Source organism: Syngnathus acus, chromosome 13 (assembly GCF_901709675.1).
Source record: "Syngnathus acus chromosome 13, fSynAcu1.2, whole genome shotgun sequence".
NCBI classification, from domain to species: Eukaryota; Metazoa; Chordata; class Actinopteri; order Syngnathiformes; family Syngnathidae; genus Syngnathus; species Syngnathus acus.
In genome coordinates this window covers 13,241,157-13,261,225 of record NC_051098.1, presented here as the reverse complement: position 1 = coordinate 13,261,225, position 20,069 = coordinate 13,241,157, and the positions used below count along the sequence as shown (strand labels likewise).

The window sequence follows — 20,069 nt, the reverse complement described above, 5'->3', positions numbered from 1 at the left end:
AGTGGGCGAGCGAGGAGGGGGAACCAAGTAATGAAAAAAAGATTCCCAAAATTCCCCCAAAGTCCCACCATGAAGAGTGGCCACGTTAATCATTTGTCTTTGTCGTTCGTCATTAACATTGGCATTATTTTGCACATTTTACGAATACTTGGAACACGCATGAGTCCAATTGAGGTTCTTGTGGTTTGCAGCGGATGCATGCGACCCTGCCGTCCTTTGGCGTGAGGATAACGACCTGGGAAAAAGTGTCAACGGAGTGTTTATGAGCTGAGCAAAGCAGTTGTAGCCCACGGTTGACTCTGCCAGAGGCACGCTCTCAACTCCAAAACCTTTAAAACGCGGAGAGAGATAACGAGCACAAAACAATTTTTAGATCGCCACAGCCCCCTTGGCCCCCCCACCTCTGCACGCCCCTGGTTCAAGAGACAAATATTTTTCCATTTTCTACTGAGTCTCTCGTTACTTTTGCGTGTGAGCTGGGTTCAAATTTGCCAACATTTTTTCCACTTTGACTCAATGCAAGTGAAGACATAAAGCGGTAGTGTGAAAATGTCACTCTTTCGTAACGTACACTCAACAAATCCCTCAACACAAAGGCTGAATGTGTATATTGTATATCATGATACAGACACGTGTGTGTGTGCATGTGTGTGTGCTCGCACCTCTCTCCATCTGCTTTCTGCATCACTGGCGTGGGATCTCTTTCTCTCTCTTTCCGTGGCGGTCCCCCCGGGAATTCCATCAATGTGTGTAAGGTCTCACTCGTTTGCACTCCATCAGATGAGAGCACGATCGTCTTTGGAAAGTGACAAGTTGTGAAATAGATCTCGTTAGAGTGCGGTCAGTGGATATGATCATAATCCAAAAAATTTTTTTAATAAGTGACATTTTTTCACTTCATACGCAAATTTTACTCCATCTACATATGTTGCTAGCACTATGCTAGTTCATCTCTCACGTCTGGCTAGCAGTTGTTGCAAGCAAGGCGTTAGCTGGTCTCATGAGATAAGCTAACATTAGTCTCATCCTCAAACTGGCAAAGACGAAGATTTGTGTAAAAGTACATTCAGGTGAGCGGAGAATAAAAGTCTTATTGTCCTCGAAAGTAATTTGTCGCAACCGCGTGCACTTGTGAATGAAAGCGAGTGTGGTGACCTGTGAGAGCGCCAAGACTCTTTTAAAAAAAGCCACATGTCGGGGGTCCCGGAATGAACCCTGGCCCTCGCAGACACCCGGCCGGCCCCCAATGGGAAAGCGATTGTTTATTTAACTAGGCTTTTATGGAATAGCAAGTCACAGGAAGTCCTTAAAACAGCCGCGGCTACTATTTAGACAGTCCCCTTTGGGAGTAAACACCCTCCTGACCACCATCAACACCCCCCCCCCCCAAGCACCCCAACAAGCAGATACCCCGCCGTTGAGGAATGCGTCTATTCACAGGCAGACGGCCATCTTGGAAGTTTGGCTTTTGCATCCCGTTGCCATGGTAACACTCCCTCATCCAGCGCAAAAAAATAATCACGATGCAACTCTAAAATAGATGATTGTCAATCAAATTCAAAAGGTCAACCGCAAGGTGAGCTTGAGCGGAGGTTTAAAAGTGCAGCGTGCATTCTTGTCAAGATGACGCGTCATAAAATTGAAACCCAAGCGTTCGACGTCGACGGAAAGCTGTCACAGAGAAGGAATAAAAGCGACGAGATATATTCTCGTCATAAAATCCCGCGGATGTGCGCTCGGCTCTTGAGAACGCATCTGCTCGAGTCGAGGTCGAGGACGGAATCTCTGCTTTGGGGTGTCTACTCCATGCAGGCACGCACGCACGCAGCCGTGAAGTTGTCAGCAGGCATTCCTGTAAACAAGATTTCCAGAAGCCGTTTGCGCACATCCAGCATTCCCAAAATGTCCGCCTCTTTCAAACCATTTCATCTGCAACTAAAATCATGCTAAGCGCTAAAGTTTTTGTGACACTGCCAAATTGTGCACACCCGCAGGGCTTTCACAATAATAAAACTTTAAAGATACATTCTGGAATCATAACGATGCATTTACAAAAATGTTTTCCCCCCCTCCCAAATTGCCAGTTTCAAAAAGTCAAATATGAACTGGTGCACCCTCCCACACCCTTGCCCACCAAGGTTATAATAGTTGTTGATTTTGTCATGATATATATATATATATATATTTGTAGAGCGGGTTTATTGGTTTATCATATGTTGGGAAAATGTTTTGTTTTAATTTAGAAAAAATGTCAGCAACAAAGTCTTTGCCCTCATTGAAACAGTTTGTTTGTGCGCTCCTTCACATGTGACACGAGGAGGGAATTGTAATCGGCGGCAGATAATCAGTGTGGAGCCAGAGGAAAATGTCAACAAAGAAAGATAGTTTTTTTTTTTTTTTTAATTCTCGCAGGTTGCCGGGATCATGATGGGGGGCTCGGGGTGGTGCGCTGTGTTTTGTCTGTGCGTACACATTACTGACAATGGGCCAAAGCAGAAGTCAGTGACAAGACACAAGATATGTGCCGGAGCTCGTCTAATCCCAGAGGTGTGATTTCCTCCCGGAACAGGATGAGCTTTGTGGGGAGATTCGGAGGCAGATGTGAGGCGAAGACAGAGACAAGCGATGTCTTCATAATCTCTCGTTCTCCCTCCAACCCGTCCTCGCGCCACTGAGACGACGACAGAGCTCCCCGAACAATCTGTTCTCCGGGGGCCATAAATCTCTCAAGCCTGCCCGGGACTCCTGCAAGGAGCCATCCGAGGGGCTTCTGTTTCATACGAAGCGCTCTGGACAAAGGGAAGAGGATCCATATCTGCTCTCCTTTTGTCCCGACTCTGAGAGTCGGCGTCTAATGCGTGCGTGGTCGCCGCTCCAGAAAAGACTAAAGCGAGTAACCGCGCAGAGCAAACAGTTTCCGAAGAGGAAAATACTTGCAACACAATCAATGGCTCCATTCATTGAAAATAATTGGAGGGTCATTAGCTTCATGACACGGCTCCCCAAAAATATTGGGACAGTGAAGCCAATGCATTCATTTTAGCCTATGGGAACATTTTGCAGATGAAGACGCAAATTTGGAGGCCAGGCTGGACTTTGACAAAAAGCAGAGAGACAAGAAATGATAAAGTCGTGGCTTTTTTGTGCTTGCAGAACCTCTTTTGGGACGGGCCCACTAATCTTGATAGATGCAACACGTGATAGCCAAATGAACTCAGAAAAAGTTTGTCAGGGTCTTGGAAGAAAAATGCAGTAAAATAATGTCATATAATTTTATTCTGTCTATAGTGATAGCTCCAAGGAAGGATAACCTTGGCAACCTCACCTTGCACAGTTTGACTTTTAAAGACAACTGCTATTCCATTTGAAGAGAAGAGAGATAGGGAGAGAGCGAGCGAGCGAGAGAGAAATGTTCCCCGACAGAGAGGAAGAGTTATGGCCTAACTTGGCTCCTTGGCCTCCTTTGTGGTGAGTTTGATTTCATACTTTCATAGGCATCTGACTGCAGATTTATAATTTGTGCTGTGCTCCTTCTGGGAATTTGACTTAGGAAGGGCGGGAGGCTTTTTAAAGTCTTGACTTTTTATGTACTCTACTTTCCTCTTGAAGTATATTTGTGCCATCTGAATCCGAATTTCTAAAACCATTTTTTGTTAAACTTCAATTCCTGATTTCTTTTTCTGAGCTCCTCTCCGGATGAGCAGATGGAATTCTCATGGACACTGACACACTTAATCTCCTCTCGGTTAATCGGCCTCACGGATATTAGGAGCAGCCTCTCCGGCCGCCGTCCCCTCACCTTTGACCCGCCGTGTAATCCGCCTGCGCCGTGGGCTCATTAAGCTCGGGGGAGTTCACACCTCTCGTCATGTTGCCCGCAGCTGCCCGAGTCGCTGGCGGCCTCTGATCAAGGCTGCAAAAAAATATGAACCAAAAAAAAAAAAAAGTCATAAATCAAGAAGAGGTGAGATGGTCTAAAGTGCTCATTAAAGGGGCCGGCAAGAACATGTGCAGAGAAGCACGGAGGCTAATAAGACAAGCCTGTCACACTTGGTTAATGACTGATGAGGAGCAAAAAGGCCGGATGGAGTGTTAACTAACGCTTAAGTGCGCCAGGGGTCAAAAAAGCCGTGCGCTGCAAAAATAACGCACAAAAACCTGCCATGCTTTATCTCATCCTTAACATCAGTGAATACGTTTCGTTAAAACTGCAAGAATTGGACCGGGTATTGAAATTCCTTGTTTTTTTTATCCTGGCAAAATATTTTACAGGCTCCAGCAAGTGGACAAAAAGATGAACCCAAAGCCATCCCACAAAAAAATGTTGTAAACAAAATAGCAGTCAGACACCCTGAGGGATTGATGTTCTGTTGAGTTCACTCTTGTCCAGGAGACAGAAAACAGATGGAAGTCCATCACGCCGGGACTCCTCGGGAGGATTTTATTGAAATATCGGGCGCCTGCGAGCTGAGGAAAAAAAAACTTCCAGGCGAGAAGACGTTTGGCCGTGCGCCACTTGGTGGATGAAGAGCAGCCTGGCAGGGCCTCCGAGTACCACAGTACCAAGGTGTGTTGTCTTTCCATGACTTTCTCCAGCGCTTCCATCTCGGCCTTGATTTAAAGCAGCCGCACGAAGGCCGACACATCTGACTGATTGAAATAATCAACGCTGGAGTGTGCGAGGGAGTTTCGGAGAGCAGACGGGAGTGTTTTGCGTGTGAAACTTGGCAACGTGGAGATGTTACCATGCCTTGGAAAGACTCAGCGCTGGCCTTCAGAACGGGGGTTCTCAAACTAAGGGACCGGTCCCAAAACGGGGCCCGTTTCATGGCGGCCATGTCACCGTACACCCAGTTGAATATTAAAGGACAAACTATCCTAAAGCAATCAAATGTTCTGCCTATTAAGTATTAAGAGAACAAATATGAAGTTATTTTATCGTTATAATTTTTGTAATTAATTTGGAATCCTGTTTTTTTAAGATACAATTCCTTTTCAAAAACCTGAGCTATAAAGTAGTCAAAAACGTGGCTGGACAAATACCTTTTGTGTGTGTGCACGGACGAGGCCTGGGAGAACGTCTCGCTTTCCAAACCATGTGACCTCCATGCGGGGCCTTGGACAAGCCAAGCGGGAGCCAGAAAAGCACATCTGTGCCTTATTTTGTTGCTGTTCAAATGTTGCGCTGGTATGCGCGGAGGGCAACAAACAAAGCACAGTTCCACCTTGTTTCCATATCCAGCCTGCCCCCCCGTCTACTCCCCCCTCCCTCACCCCACGCTTGGAGACCCACTCGGACATTAGCGGGAATGCAAAGGTACGGCTCTTCTATATTGCGGCGGCATTCCAGCGGAGCCCCCGCGGGGTGGATGACAGGCTTTTACTTAAAAGAGAGGAGGCATGAAGGAGGGAGGGGGAGACGTGCAGTCTGAAGAGGATATTAGAAAAATACACCGGAGGAAAAAAGTTGCCTCTGGCAATCTTTTTTTCACTTTCAGGAACGATTCGGTACCTCGGGATGAAAAAGAAAACCAAAGCGGGGGCAGGAGGAAGCGGGACAGAATCTCAGAGTAAACTGTGATTCCCCAAACACTCTCCACGTGTTAAATGTAACTGTATTTTCTTAACGCCAATTACTACTTTCCTATTATCCCAGACTTTGGTGTAGGAATGCCTAAAAAGACTTGGAAGGGAGGTGGGACTTTATCCAAAAGAAAACGAGTCACAGTGGATGGAAGAATTGAAAAGAAGTCTGAAGAGGATATTAAAAAAATTACACCCAAGGAAAAAGTCGCCTCTGGCAATGTTTTTCACTTTCAGGAACAATTTTGGACATCGAGATGAAAAAGACTAACGGCGCAGGGTGAGGAAGGGGGAGCGGAGGAAGGGGGCGGGGGTCTGGCTGATTTGTGAGTAGTTTTGAAGTGCATAGGACGTAATGAGAACCAACTGGCCGGCCGTCACTATCCATCCATCGGGCAACGGGACGTGCGGAAGAAATGCAGGCCTCGGGCTGACTGCATCCAGACGCAGGCACAGGCGCAGAGCGTCATGACCTTGAGGAGGACCATCACCAGCAAAATAGGAGCTGATGCTCATTACTTGACGTTTGATCAAATCCACTTCTGGAAATGTGTCACTTTTGGACTCACATCCGGACTTTGGATGTGGTCCCTAAATGGTCCCTTCTGGTCACCAAGGCACAAAAAACTATTTTGCAATGAAAAATTGCTGAAGTTGCGCACTGACTGAAAAAGTTTTTTTTTTTCAATTCTGGTCTGCTGTTTTTTTTGTGAGGCACAAAAAAAATTATCAAGTCACAGTTGTGTTGAAGAATTCATGTCAATAAAATATCCTGGCCGGTTGAGAAATTGGAATGATCCATCTTTGAAATGATGGCTACACGCCTGATGACACTTTTGGCTGATACGCGCGTTTAGAAATCATTTGCGTCAACACATATGTTGAAAACGTTGAATGAATCAGTGACCTGACCTGAAATAACCTCTGGCTGACCACGGCTGTTCTCTTGTGGCTCGCACTCAGTTGGCCGCGTCAGCATATCTTATCTCCGTTTTTCCTTCGTCAGATCTTTTTTTTTTTTTTTGGGATTGTCAGATGTCAGGAAGAGGCCTGCGGTCCAAATGGTTCGTTCCTCCGCAGGCAGGACGGGCCAAGGCGAGGCGGGCCAGATTGGGAAATGCTTTTCCCCTCCAGATTCCTCCAGATAACATATCTGGTTCCTCGGACTCCTCGGTCACGGAGGCGTTTTTTCTTTTCAGAGCGTCTGGTGAGACAAAGTCAAGCAATCAAACTTACTTAGTGGACTGTGTAAACGCGAGTTTCTTCTTATCTGGAAACGAGGAGAGGAAACAGAATCAGCACACGTGGAATCTCATCTGTAATTAGCTTTCACGTTATCTTCTTCTCGATTGTTTGTAAAAACGAGACGACCGGCTTTGAACTTTTTTCGTTTCGAATGAAATATTGTCAGATTGGAAACGTTCGAAACTCAATTTATTTCTCCAATCAGACGATCCCTTTAACATGACAGCGCCGTGAACGGACGGGAGTTGGCGACAAGCATCCGAGCCCCCCTGCTGGAGATCCAACATCTGCCGCTCCGCCGTGTCCAATCAGAGGGGGGCGATCTCGGCCGTGACCAATCGGGCCCACTCGGTGATCTTTTCAGGGGATCTTGCTGGAGGAGTGGGAACAAAAGCCAATTCACCCCCCCCTAAAGTAGAGCTTCAAACAGCGCCACCCACCCCCCGCTCCTTGCTGCATCCTTGCTCTTTGATATGTTAGACCCCTGCATGGAGAAGAAACCCCCCCCACCCTCCAGAAAGTTCCACAACCCCAAGTATGGAAGATTTACATCAACATCTCCATGAAAAGTGTCCATCCTTCATCAGGAAGGGAGAAGCTCCCTCAGTGGAATTCCAGGGTCACGTCTTATCTTTTTGACCCTGGTGGAGATCAACTCCAGAGGCCACTCTGGCACCGCGCTGGAGGACGTCAGCGCGCTTAAGTGCAGGAAATCAAATAAATGCTCGACATTCATGAAACCGTTTCAAGTTGATGCTAATCGTTAGCCCGTTAGCCTTAAGGCCCAGTGATCTTAGCGGTACAGAGTCGGGTCGCTTTCTTGTGTGAAAGCAGATGCGCGAGCAGACGGCTCAGTAAGACCCGTCTCGACAGCGGATCAGCACCGGACCGGCCCTCTTCTCAGCAGGACGATGACAACATGTGAGGAGTTGGCAGTCGGGCAAAAGGATGAACGGGAAGGCCGGGAAGGATTGTGTGAGCGCAGGGTAATTATGGGATGGAGTAATGGTGAGACGGACTTTGGGGAGGGGGGGGGCGAAAGTATGTGGCAAAGGCCCCATTGACACGAGGATGACACATGATGGGCCACGGCCGGCTAGAATTACACAGCGATGAAATATGTCAGCGCTGACCCCAACAACGTCGCCCCCCCCCAACCCAGCACTTCTGCTGTTGTCTCTCTTCAAACAGAAGCCCCAGTCGACATGTAAACTATTTTTCTCATGCTGAAGTGCCCTCGCATAGCATAGTCGAGATCTTTGGCAGAGCTTAGCATGGCTGACGTCGCCAAAACCGGTTTCATTAAGTTCTTCCTCACCATCAGCCGGGACCGGTTCCGGCTCACCCATGACGGTAATAGAAAACGGACGGACGCGCAGTCAACGTCTCGAGCTACACAGAAGAGGAAAGCCGGGACAGATGGCCGTCAAGCCGTTTGCCGCTCGGCATCCCGCAAGGCTCTAGTTTCGTCCCAGATGTAATTCCAGAGTGTGGGGATCACCTGCGCCGGCCTCCGACAGGTGCCTAATGGTTGTAAAATCAAGTTGGCTCGCTCGGACGTTAGCGGCGGGATGGTCGCATTAGTCAACCTTCTGCCTTTCATCCTACGACCTGTCAGCTCGTATTCATCTAATTGGTGTTAGCGGCGAAGAGGCGGTGACCTCGCACCTCCCTCCTCGGCAAGGCCCTTCTCCCTGGGCTCGAGTGCCGTGCCGTCCACGCGGCGCTTTTATGCGCGTTGAACTCGGCTTGCCCCCCGACACTGATGAGCCTGGGCTCATCACGGGTGACAGGCCCGGCCGGGCGGACCGTCTCACCGCTGCTGGGGGTGCGGGGGCCCGCATTCCTACAGGTGCTGTGCACAAGATGAAATATGATGGGGCCATAAAGAGGCCAAAATGTTACCAGAAGACATTTGCCTCCCATCTCTCCAGTAAACATATCACAATGAGTTTGATTTCCTTCCCGACTTTCCCACATATGCTGACAAGCTTTTGTTGTCTGCCTCCGATTAGGACTTAGCGCTGCTTTCTATTAGCGATGTGTTTTATTTACCTACAAGTGAACTCTCGTCTCGCGTTTCAGTTTGAACGAACAACCTTCCTGGCCGCGCTAATATCGCACAAATAATGGCGCTTTGGACACGTGTGCATAAAATGTGGCGCAGAACGACAGAGACGTTGAAATCCCAGAATAATTCCATGTCTATTATAGCAAATCTATGATGTCACTTGGGAATTTGTTGCCTTGCTCAAGGACACAAATTCCATATTTGTTTTTGTTATGAACCAATCACCTTCCAATCCCCGAGGCCGTGTCCATAAAAAAAAAAAACTCCTGCCAAAAGAGGAGATGGAAGGTTGTTGTTGGGGGGAGGAATCTGGACCTGGTTTATGGTTTGTGGCTGTGAGAGGTCACTGATGGGACAAAAGCGGCTTGACTAAACGTAATAAATCTGCTTTGCGTTTCTGCATTCATCTCCACTGCCGACGGAAAACAGGGACCCCTGTTTTGCTATATCTTATCTTGCTTTCTTGCTGGAATGCCAAATACCTCATTTTGATGTAGAGGGGACCTCGTATCGAGACTTGCGGAATGCCACCACATCTATTACGATGTGAATTTCTGTCAGAGTGGCAAGTCATTGGAGGGAACGCTAATCTTCGCCGTTCATTCTTTGAATTCATCTTCAGGTCTGCTTTATGTGTCTAGGTGCTGCTGTTTTGGTTATCAACAGAGTCCAAATGCAGTCATTGATTGGGGAAGCCACTTCTTGCCTGCACGTTGTCGTCTGTTGATGGACGACAGGAAGGAAGGCACATTTTAACTGCTGGGCGAGGGGGGGGGGGTTAGTTGAGTTGTCTTCAGCAGGAACACAAAGTGGCCCCCTCCTCCCAATGGCTTTCACTGAGTGGCTGCCGGGTAATTTATAGCACAGAAAGGCTTGTCGGGTGAAAAACATTATTTTAGCGGCCTCCGCATCCCAATAGAAGCCAGATGTGGAGGGATTAGCAAAGACCCCCGACTCCCCCCCCCAGTTACCCAGTTAACTGTCTTATTTTTCCCATCCTCCAATCCCGAGCTTCCCTCTTGCGTATTTGTCCTCGAGGGTGCGCTGCTGTGCGAGGGCGGTCATCGCTCAGCTTTCGGAGGATGGCGTGGCGGCGGGGGCGTCAGTTGGCGCTCACAACGTGGACTTCTCTGATGTGATCTCTGAGTCTCCTGCCTCCCAGCTGTCACTGCGCCTCTGGCAGCCCACTCCGACCCCCCTCACCAATGCTCCCTTTGAAGATGGCTACCCAGGAAATTGAAAGCTGTTTTCAAACAAAGCCGGGAGGAGAAAGGAGTACAGTCACAGTGGCCAGAGAAAGAGAGACAAGAGGGCGGCAGGCTTGATGGAGGGAGGTGGACAGGGGTCACTGCTCCCTCTTGTCTATCCTCTCCACTTAAGCCGGTTTAAAAACACTTAAACACAAATAATGAAGTGGGCAGACGGCATCACACATTAAAAAGTCACATTTTCACAGAATGGAGTTTGAAGTGTGACTGACGGCCAAGTGACAAGGAGCATGTACGGGTGTGACCCCCTCAACCCTGTCTAAAGCCAACATCCACTCACGTCTTGGGAACATTTCTCCCTTTGTGTTCCAGGTTAGCTCACTTTGACACATTTCACACTAAAGTCACATGTTTTTAAAAGAGGCCGCATTACAAAAATCAACTCAGTGTTGTCAGCGGCTTCATGAGCGCTCCGTTCTTTCCCTTTCCCAAACACGTCACATGGCTCACGCTCAAGCGGTGATCCAACGAATCACCGAGTGAAAACTGAAAACACATTTGTGTTTGCTTTGCGCTTAAAATTGCCCCACCTGCAACGTGTAGCATTGACGTCGTTAATCGTGACATGATGTCACACGCAATTAACATAATCGCACCTAATCGGCCGTCTAGTGGCCGCTAACATTTAACAAACGCTAACAAACGAGGATTTTTACATGTTAGGGTGGATAGTGTGAAGTAAAAATACACATACCTTCTATTCCATTGCTGAGATGTTCACACAAGAGGAGGGGGCGGGGCTAATGAGAAGTTGGACAGGTGACATCTAAGAGGAGACAAATGCAATGCATGAGAACCCAATGAGGATGTCGTGGAAAATAATAAATTGGGAGCCAATCAATAAATGAATTCATCATTATTTTATCAAGAACAGATTGTCCCGAAGAGTCTGCTCCAGGACTCCCGCTGAGGGAAAACCGTCTTCCCTTCAAATATTCCCTCCTGTTGTCGTCATGGAGACAGTCTGAGTGTGCGTCAAACTGCGGGGCTCCACTTCTGTGAAGGTTTGCTCTGGAATAACATTTGGATGATCCGTGTCTGCGGGGGCAGACGGGTTGTGTGGTTTGGCCCGAGGGCGAGCTGGCAGGTCGGCAGCGTTCCCGAGGGAAGCCAAACAAGCGGTGATGGGCAGGTGGAGTGTCCAGACGGAGGGCAGCGCGTCCGGAGTGGCATCTTGGCATGGAGCCTCACTGGCACGCGCCAACAAAAATGTCTGCCTCATTAGAAGAGCGGTGGGATCGGATGCACGTTTGTTTTGAACTAACATTATGCAAGGCAAATGAATGAAATGAGAGCTGAGAACTAATTCTATACTAATTATAGTGGTGCAAGAATGGATCCTTGCGGAACTCCGGATTTTTGCAGCAATCTTTGAGGGATAGGGGGTGCGCCAAGTGTGTTTTGATGTTAAATGAAGCGCTTGGAAAAGCAAAAAGCTGCTATAGGCTGACCTTGGGCCCATAAACATTTTTTTTGGGGGGGGGAGTATGTGTGCTATCTCCTACACACTCTAATGGATCGTTGTGACCTATGTCCGCAGGTGTGGGGGTCAGGGGTCATCGCTTTATGGTGGTGGGACTGAGGGGGGGGGGGGGGTCGGGACCTGTGCTCCGTGGAATTTGGGAGTCGCCATGGCAATGGCAACGGTGCAGCCAGGATGACAGGTAGCCCCCAGGGGCTGTAAATAACAACTATGCTGAGTGGAGACTCAAAACAGGAAATGAACACAAGAGGGACAGACAGTGGGAACAAAGATGATTGTTTTGAAGCAATTTTTTGAAGCATGTGTTCTTTTGAAGCACCCTCCCAAAAAAAAAAGCAATGACGTATTGATCCGTGTGAGCAATCCAAAAGTGTGTGTGTGTGTGTGTGTGTGTGTGTGTGTGTGTTGGGGGGGGGGGGGGGGTTGGGGGTGTAACCAGAGACGCAGCTTTCTTTCTGCACGTTGTCACCGGATCTGCGGCCCCAAGAAGAAGGGACTCAGGTGTGTACAAAATAAAGAGGCGGCAGAGGCCAAGCGGGCCTTCTTTCACAGGCGAGGGGAAGGGGGTCCTTCACCCTGGCCCCGGGGTGGGTCGCGGTCCCTGACCTGCGACCTCGCTCTGAAAGAAGGGAATGCCAGGGAAGGAGCCAGCGACGTGTCTGAGCAGAGCCAGAAGCGCACAAGACCCTGCAGGCAATCAAAGACTCGGCACACTTTTCAAATAGAACTTAAGATGACAAGGGAGACTCCAGCCAGCCAGTCACATGACTTGACTCCAAGTAAGTCGCCAATTTGACGACTTGGCACTCGTAGCGTCGAAGCCACGCCGCCACATTCAAATTGACTTGACTTTTTCCCGAGTTTATCCCATCCGCATTTCCTCAGTCTGCTCGACACACTCTTCTCGTGTCCGATTAGCGAGGCTAACAAGCTTAGCTTTGCGGTGAAAGGCAGACTTAGCACTGCTGCCGCTCACACTGTAACAATCGTACTTATGAGAAAAAAAAAAGAGAGCTTACTGCTCGGTCACGCCTCCTCCCTCACTCCGACTTGCTGGCTTCCAATTTACTCCCAGAGCGAGAGCGAAAATGAGAGCGAGAGAGAGACAGCCTTGTCCTCACGGAGGAGGCAAAGGCTGAGAACAAGTCGCGGTGAGAAAGGAGGCCATTGTAGGGGGCTGGCCCGGGTACAAGTCGCCCATTCAGATGCGGCCAGCCGTGTACAATGGCTAAACTAACATCATTGACATTTGGAGTCGGCCGGCGAGAGGGAAGAAGCCGGAGGAGATGGCGAGGGGAGGGAGGGGCGGTTGTCAGGGGCGCTAATCATCGATCAAAAATTTCATGTCAGCATCGGGGATCAAACCCGAGCTTTCAAGACATTTGAGATTGTCACTTCCCCTCCAAAGGCCGTCTCCCGCGGGGCCGCACGGGGGGCCGCCAGAGGCCAGCGGGGCCACGGAAAACAGGCCGGGATCAAAGAGCCGCTCGCTTCACTCCACTGGCCGCCATTAAAAGACACTTTGATAAAGCATCGAGTGAGCTAATGAGTCAGCCCGCCGTTTCTGCTCCGACGGCCATTGGTGACACCATGAGAACAACGCCACAGTTTGTCACATTTGTCTTCAGAATATGTTGTAAATACTTTTAAATGTTGGAAGCGGGTAAACAAGGACGGACCACCAAGTCCGGCTGGGCCTGGCAGCACGCAGCTCTGCCCGATGCCATCGCGCAACCGGCCCAACCCCGCTACCTCTGGTCAGGGAGGGGAGGGGGGGAGCAGCTGGGTGAGTTTAAATGTAATAACAGCTGCTGGAAGAGGCAAACTGTGAACCTGATCTACACTCGCAAGGCCTGACCCTGCCTGCCCATGAATCAGCTCTGGACAGGCGCTACTTGAGTGCACCTCGTAAACAGAATTCCCCGCAATGCAGCATCCAGGCCCCCTTTGGAAAAACTCGGGCCTATTTTTGGGTCGCCCCCTCGGCGCATCCCAACATCTCGCGGGTGCGGAGGGAATGTTTCCGAGTGTATTTAAAGTCGATGATTTGTTTTGGTTAAGGGTGCAAGGAGAGGACAGCCGAGCGCGGCGATGACGGCTGATGGTTGTATTAGTAGCGAAACATAAAAAATAAAAAATAAAAAATTGCTATGAGTAGTTTTCTTGTAAAATTAATTATATATTTTTTTTTGGGTGTACCAGGTTAGGAAATCAAACAATGCTACAGAAGGCATCAAAAGATTGTCCCAATTAGATCAATCAGGAAATTTGAATATTTTGAATCATGAATCCAAATTTCTTTCCCAGCATGCCGCACTTTGAAAGCGTTGTGAAACGGCCAATCAGCGACAAAGACGGGCCTGTCCGCATGGCGCTCCTGGGAGATCCCAACCCGAGGCCAGCTGGAGTTTACCCGGGCCGCCGTCCAGCTCACCTTCTGTGTCCCGGGGACTTGGCAGGAGAGAGGGGGTCGGGGATCACTGGACTTTGGGGGCCGTTTACAATTTGCGCCACAACGGGGGCTCACAAGGCCAGGCCACCCCCTGCGCGGGCGGCCGAGCCCACCCAACGGCCCTGACTGACGCGCTGATGCTGTCAAATGTTTTTCCGCTTGTTTGCGTCCCGGGACTGCGGTCCGCGTGTGTTTGTATTTTCAATTTAATATGATGGGAAATGGCGAAAACATTTGTGCGAACACCTGCTGTGGACATTTCTGCTGCGCCAATCAGGGCGACGGCAGCAATCCTGAGTTGCGCTCCACCTGGTCAAGGTCGACTCTTCGGAAAAATGCAAATGGAGAGCATATTTTCAAGTACGATTGTCCTCAAAAGGGTCACAAAGGAGCTTAGGGTCAATGTTGAGCAAGAGGTTTGGGTTTTTTTTTCCCTAGCAAGTGGGCTTATATTTCAAATGTCGTCCATATTTCTTTTCTTGTACAGTATTTTGGAAAATTGCCTCTAAATGTTGCTAAAGGCTGCAATGATCTCATTTTGGACATGAGAGCATGTTGTGCACTTTTATTTAGTCATCTCTTCAAGATTTCAACTCGAGTCACCCACCTGAGCACAATTACTCTGCCGGAGCTCTGCTCAACTTTGGACCCGAGTCGAGTTGGCGTGGACATTATCGTGTCCTCCCATCTCTGCTTTTCATCAAGATCATCCCGCTGGTGCTCTATCCCGGCTCTCCATCCTGGAGAACAAAAGGCATGTCAATCATGAAAACACGACATTGATTTTGCATCATAACATTTGGTGGGGCTATCTACCATGAAAAGACCTACAAAAAAAAAAAGCAACATTAATATTGGGAGACGTGCATTTAATGACTGTTTGAAAGTAAAATAATTTGTTGTCTTTTCTTTTTTTTTTTTTAATCGCTGTTACTTTAATGACAAAAAGTCAAAAACGGCGCAGAAATCACATGACACTACCGAGCCACATGGTGACTAATGGCACCGTCCATACTGATCCTTCATGTTTTTTTCCCCTCCTGATTGCTTTAAAGAATATATATGACCAAAAATAAAAAGCAACGCCAAAAGAAAGGCAGGCGGTTAGCTCAGCACTTGGCAGGCGCTCTAATTAAAACCAAACTTGTTTCCTTCAGTGAACAAACATGACAGGCTTTTTTTTTTTCTTCTTTCCCCCTCGCAGCTAAATATAAGTGGCTGCAGGTGCTGCAGGAATGCCTCCAAACGTGTGCGCCGTTTATTTATGTATTTGTGCATGTGCTTCCTCTTTGCACACTCGAGTTGCACGTCAAACGAGTCGCCATTTGTCTTTGCGGCGCTCAAGACAAGCTAATGATTGCTGCTTTTTGGGGATAAGGAATGGGGGTGGGGGGTAGCAGCCGGTCCGGGGTGGGTATTTGGGGCTTCTAAGCAGGACCAGATGCAAAGGGGGTCTCTCTCCAGCTCCTGGTGGAAGAGTCGGTAGCCCTGTTGGATCCGAGCAGATTTGTGAGAAGTAAACGCCTCCCTCAAATAGACGCCAGAGATAACCTGTCATTTCTTTTTCGATGCTATTCTTCACGCACAAGAAATGAAATTAAACATTCAAGTCTCACCGCGTGGCCGTCAAAGTACCAAGTGAGGCGCAAAATGGCAGCCGCCCCAATGTGTTTTCACACGCCGTTGAGCCTGTTGAATAAACGCACACGACAAGTTGATGATTCAGAAAAAAATGGGCATCATTAGTCGAGCGACTTCCTGGAAGTTGTGCAGGGAATGCAGGTGGGGCCGACTATTTTGGCATCTTTCCGAAAGGTCACACGGAGAGGCCAAGCAGGTGAACAGCCCGAAGACAGCGTCAGGCCCGATGAGGCATCTTGGACCGACACAAAGAAGTTTAACATGCGCCGAATAGCAGCCATAACTCAACGGCTCACACGACACATCAAGTAGCTTATTTTGCATTTACAACATGATGTGAAACAACATAGATCATCTTTATATATGTGGGCAGTGCACCGCATCATCTCACATTCCTGGCGGATCCCGCCCGCCTCACAAGCTCAGGACGTCTTGGCATGACACCCACCGGAATTTTCCACACGTCACACTCACAGGCCTACCTTTGTGTGTACCCGTGCTCTCTCTGGGCCCGACACACGCACAATATGCCAACATACACTGACTCACAAACAGCGTCATGAAGCCAAGTCCAGATGTTGAAAACTGGCCCACGCTGTCTAGCTTGGCCTCAAGCTGCGTTTAATATCGCCGCCCCGCATGTGAATTGTAAGCGGGAAGCACTTAGCGAGCTTTTGTGGCAAAAGGTGCCGTATAAATGGGAGTGGTGGACTCGTCCAGCTGGGCTTTGGTGTCGCTGACGTCATCGCTGCCTTTTTCGTGATTAAATATTTGGCAGGTGTAGCACAAAATGATGAATGCAAGATACATGTTTGCTGTTGTTAAGCATGTGGAAGCACTAAATAGGTGTTTGCCAACATTTATGGAGCAAAGGCACATATAAAAAAAAAAATGGCACGGCATCAAAGAAAAATTTAGCCAACTGTATATTTTGTGGTGGAGCCCCGCATGGTCACCCGCTAACACAGGCTAACAATTAGCATCTACGTAGCGGTACGTATTGACGCAATACATCATAATAAACTGCGGCGTGACACCAATCAGATGATTTTATACCGCATGATGCGCTACAATACCGCAAAATCAGTGGCAAGAACTCAAGTCAACGATATTTTTAATGAGTAAAATAGAAAAGGGATAAATGTTAGCTGGCTACTGAAGCAACATCAGGGTCAAAACCTTCTCGGCCTTTCGTGTAGCCCCGCAGTATTTCAGGATTATTCCCATGCCGACAGAAGTTTTTTCCCGCTCTGAGCTTGTTGCCCACGGGGCCGTTGCGAGGCCCCCTGGTGGCGAGGTAATTAAAGCACCACGGTCCAGCCGAGCGGCGGTAACGCCAGCAAATCCACAGAGAATGAGCGGGGGGACTAATCCTGTTTGGGGCCATCAGGGAGCACTCCGGCCTCAGCCGGAAAAGACGGGGAGGTCATGGCCGGCGCCCACAATAGCCCAGCGGAGGCACGAGGGGGGAAGGCGAACGAGGAGGGCAGCCCGGGCGAGGCCGTCCCGCTTTCAGCCCCCCGCTCCACGTGTGCTCCTTGTGTGTCAGCGCTTTTGTCGTCGCTTGAGAGGCCTGGCCTCGTTCTCGTCGCCATTGTGGTGACGTGTTGGCTCAGGCAGCACTGGTATTGAGTTGGTTCATTGAACAGGAAAAAGAACATGGTGGCGCTCAATGAACACAACAAGCAGCCTGGATTGACATGTCAGACATTGTTGGAGAGAGTTTTGCTCTTTGCAAAAGTTTGCCTCATTTCATTTGAAAAATAAATCATTTACGTCAGGGGATGATGTTTATCTTCTCCCGCTCATCTGTCCTCCCATATCCCAGCGCTTTCCAGAGGAATCCCAACATTCCAGGAGAATTTACGGAATCAACAGGCATGAAATTCATTTCTTCACATGGCTGCTTCTGCGCCTCCTAATCATAACTTGCACTGACAATCCAGCCTCTCCACTCCAGCGCCTTATTGCACTTTTTTTTTTTCTCTCCCCCTGGGCTTCTTCCTCGACCTTTCCTTAATTGCATCGTACGGCTCCTCACCTCATTAGGCCCAACGGAAAACAATTAACAATGCCAATGTTCATTACGGTAATGGCCGTAAGGCAGCAAGTGACCCGCTTCTTCTCCACAACTTCACCAGGGCGGACGGAAGGGGGGAAGACGAGGGGGGTGTTAGCTAGCAGATGTGGCGTCAAAAAAGTGTATGCGGTGATTCGCTAATGGCTGCTCAGGCCGCTTGATTAGCCTTTATGAAAACCAGGCACAGCATAATTAGATTTTGGTGGAGGCAACACGCTTTCATAAATAGCGCAAAATCATCACGTTTGCTATATGAAGCGTTAATGACTCAAATGTGGACTCAGCAAAATCACTTCAGTGATGAAGTTTTTTTTTTCCAAGGCTTCTTTGATGAGACTGCAACACATTAATGGCAGTCTTTGATGGATGCTACATTTTGAACAAGACAATAAAGCGCCATTAAAGTCCTTGCTCGGGCTCTGTGTGTGTGTGTGTGTGTGTGTGTGTGTGTGTGTGTGTGTGTGTGTACTGTACACTCCAGCCAGCCCCCCTTCACTCCCTCCCTGGATTAATGCCGATTGTTTGGGAATGACGGTGGACCACACAAGGAGAGCGGCGAAGAAGAGGCAGAAGAAGGGAAGCAGTTTTGGGGTTACTTTTTTTTTTTTTTTTTTTTTTAACTCAAGTAGAAAATTTAGGGCCGCACACTGGAAATGAACTTGGAAAGTCAATATTCACATTTCCTAGCCTTCCTTTTATGATATTACTGATAGATTGGCTCAAGCTGAAGTTTGTCGGCAACAGAAAATATTCAAGATTTTTTTTATTTTTAAAAGAAAAGCAAATTTATTGGCCTCTCATGTGTGAGACGATGAAAAATGTTCTTGCATTATTTCAAATGTATTAATGTCTAGTATAATTAATAATTATTGGTTGGAATGACAGTATATAAGTAATGATAGATTGTTTTTTATGGACACGGGGATGTGTGAAATTCCAAACTACAATGATTTTGATAAAAGGGCTTCAAGTTTGACTTTGTACAATTTTACTTAGATGATATCACAGACAATAATCTACTTGGATTAATGTGGGTTTTTTTGGGGGAGGGGGTTTGCGTGGGAGGTCTCGCAACAACAACACGGCGCTCGGGGAGGGACACCGTGAGGACAAGCCTCCATCCAACACACAACACTGGCTTCAATTATGACAGAGTGCACGCCTCTGCTCAGTCAGCAGCTCACTGGCAGTTGTTTCAAATATTCATATCTCATTTTAACAGCGAATTGAAGAATCACAAACAATCAAGATCTCCCCTCTAATATATCAAGGAGACAAATAAATGACTCTCTCAACTAGACAACCTTACTTTTCCTGTCAGAAAATAAGACGAGGACTAAAATAAATCACAACTAAAAAAAATCAAGGCCTCCCCTCGATTAGATCAGATCAACAAATAATTGTCCACACCAGGAATAAAATAAATAAAGAATAAACAGGCATCTCATCGGCCTCCACCTTCCACTCTGACGCTGCGACATAAACATACTCCACCCAGCAGCAGTGAACTCAAATTGAAGGCCGACCCGTGCCAAGAATAAGACAGGCTGATGGTGGGGGGTGCTCACGACTTGACTGAGTCAACGGGGTTAGCCACAACTTCAAAAAAAAAAAAAAGAAAAAAGCATGATCAACATATAGTCGGCACACGCGACATGATGATTGCCAAAAAGGAAGCAGGGTGACGCAACTTTGGTGAGTCACTTGGATTTTATGAGGTCATGTTTTTGGACATGAAAAAAAAAAAAAGTCATTTATAAAAAAAAAAATATATATATATATATACATATATAAAAGAAAATGTCCCGATTTCATGGGAAGAAAACAAAATGCATGAAACTAATGCAGTGTCTACATTTGCTTTTACTTAACATTGTGTTTCAAAAGGCGTGCACACGCACTCTCCTGTCATCTAGTGAGAAAGAAAGAAGTCCATTAAGAGTGATTTAGCGCCAGTGTTATGCGGTCGCTCTTTGTGCGCCGCTGACACTCCCTGAATGGGAATCACAATTTTCTGCCCCTCCTCCTCCATTTTTTCCTATTTGGGGGTGTGGATGTGGACTGAGCGGCTTCTGCCGCCACACGTCGCCATCTTTTGTGCAGGAGACACACCGTGTTGGTTTAGCCTCACACGCCGGGGCAGGTGGGTTGTTTGTCGCCAGAGTACAGATAAAGATTTATGAAAACGGGTGCCTTGACTGACGAGGGCCCCATTTTTAGATTTTTTTTTTTTTTTTGCACTACAA

The 20,069-nt window shown here is 48.0% G+C and overlaps 2 long non-coding RNA genes across 2 annotated transcripts; one reads left to right on the top strand and one right to left on the bottom strand.

The window, feature by feature from the left end:
• Positions 1–422: 422 nt before the first annotated feature.
• On the bottom strand, positions 423–14,798 carry LOC119132471. The gene is made up of 5 exons (XR_005099884.1): positions 14,710–14,798; positions 10,862–10,933; positions 6,496–6,787; positions 3,800–3,913; positions 423–796 (listed from the first exon to the last, which is right to left on the bottom strand). It is a non-coding gene; the product is annotated as an uncharacterized LOC119132471 (long non-coding RNA).
• LOC119132472 lies at positions 12,090–15,245 on the top strand. Its single transcript, XR_005099886.1, has 2 exons — positions 12,090–12,429; positions 13,958–15,245. It is a non-coding gene; the product is annotated as an uncharacterized LOC119132472 (long non-coding RNA).
• The last annotated feature ends 4,824 nt before the right edge of the window (positions 15,246–20,069 follow it).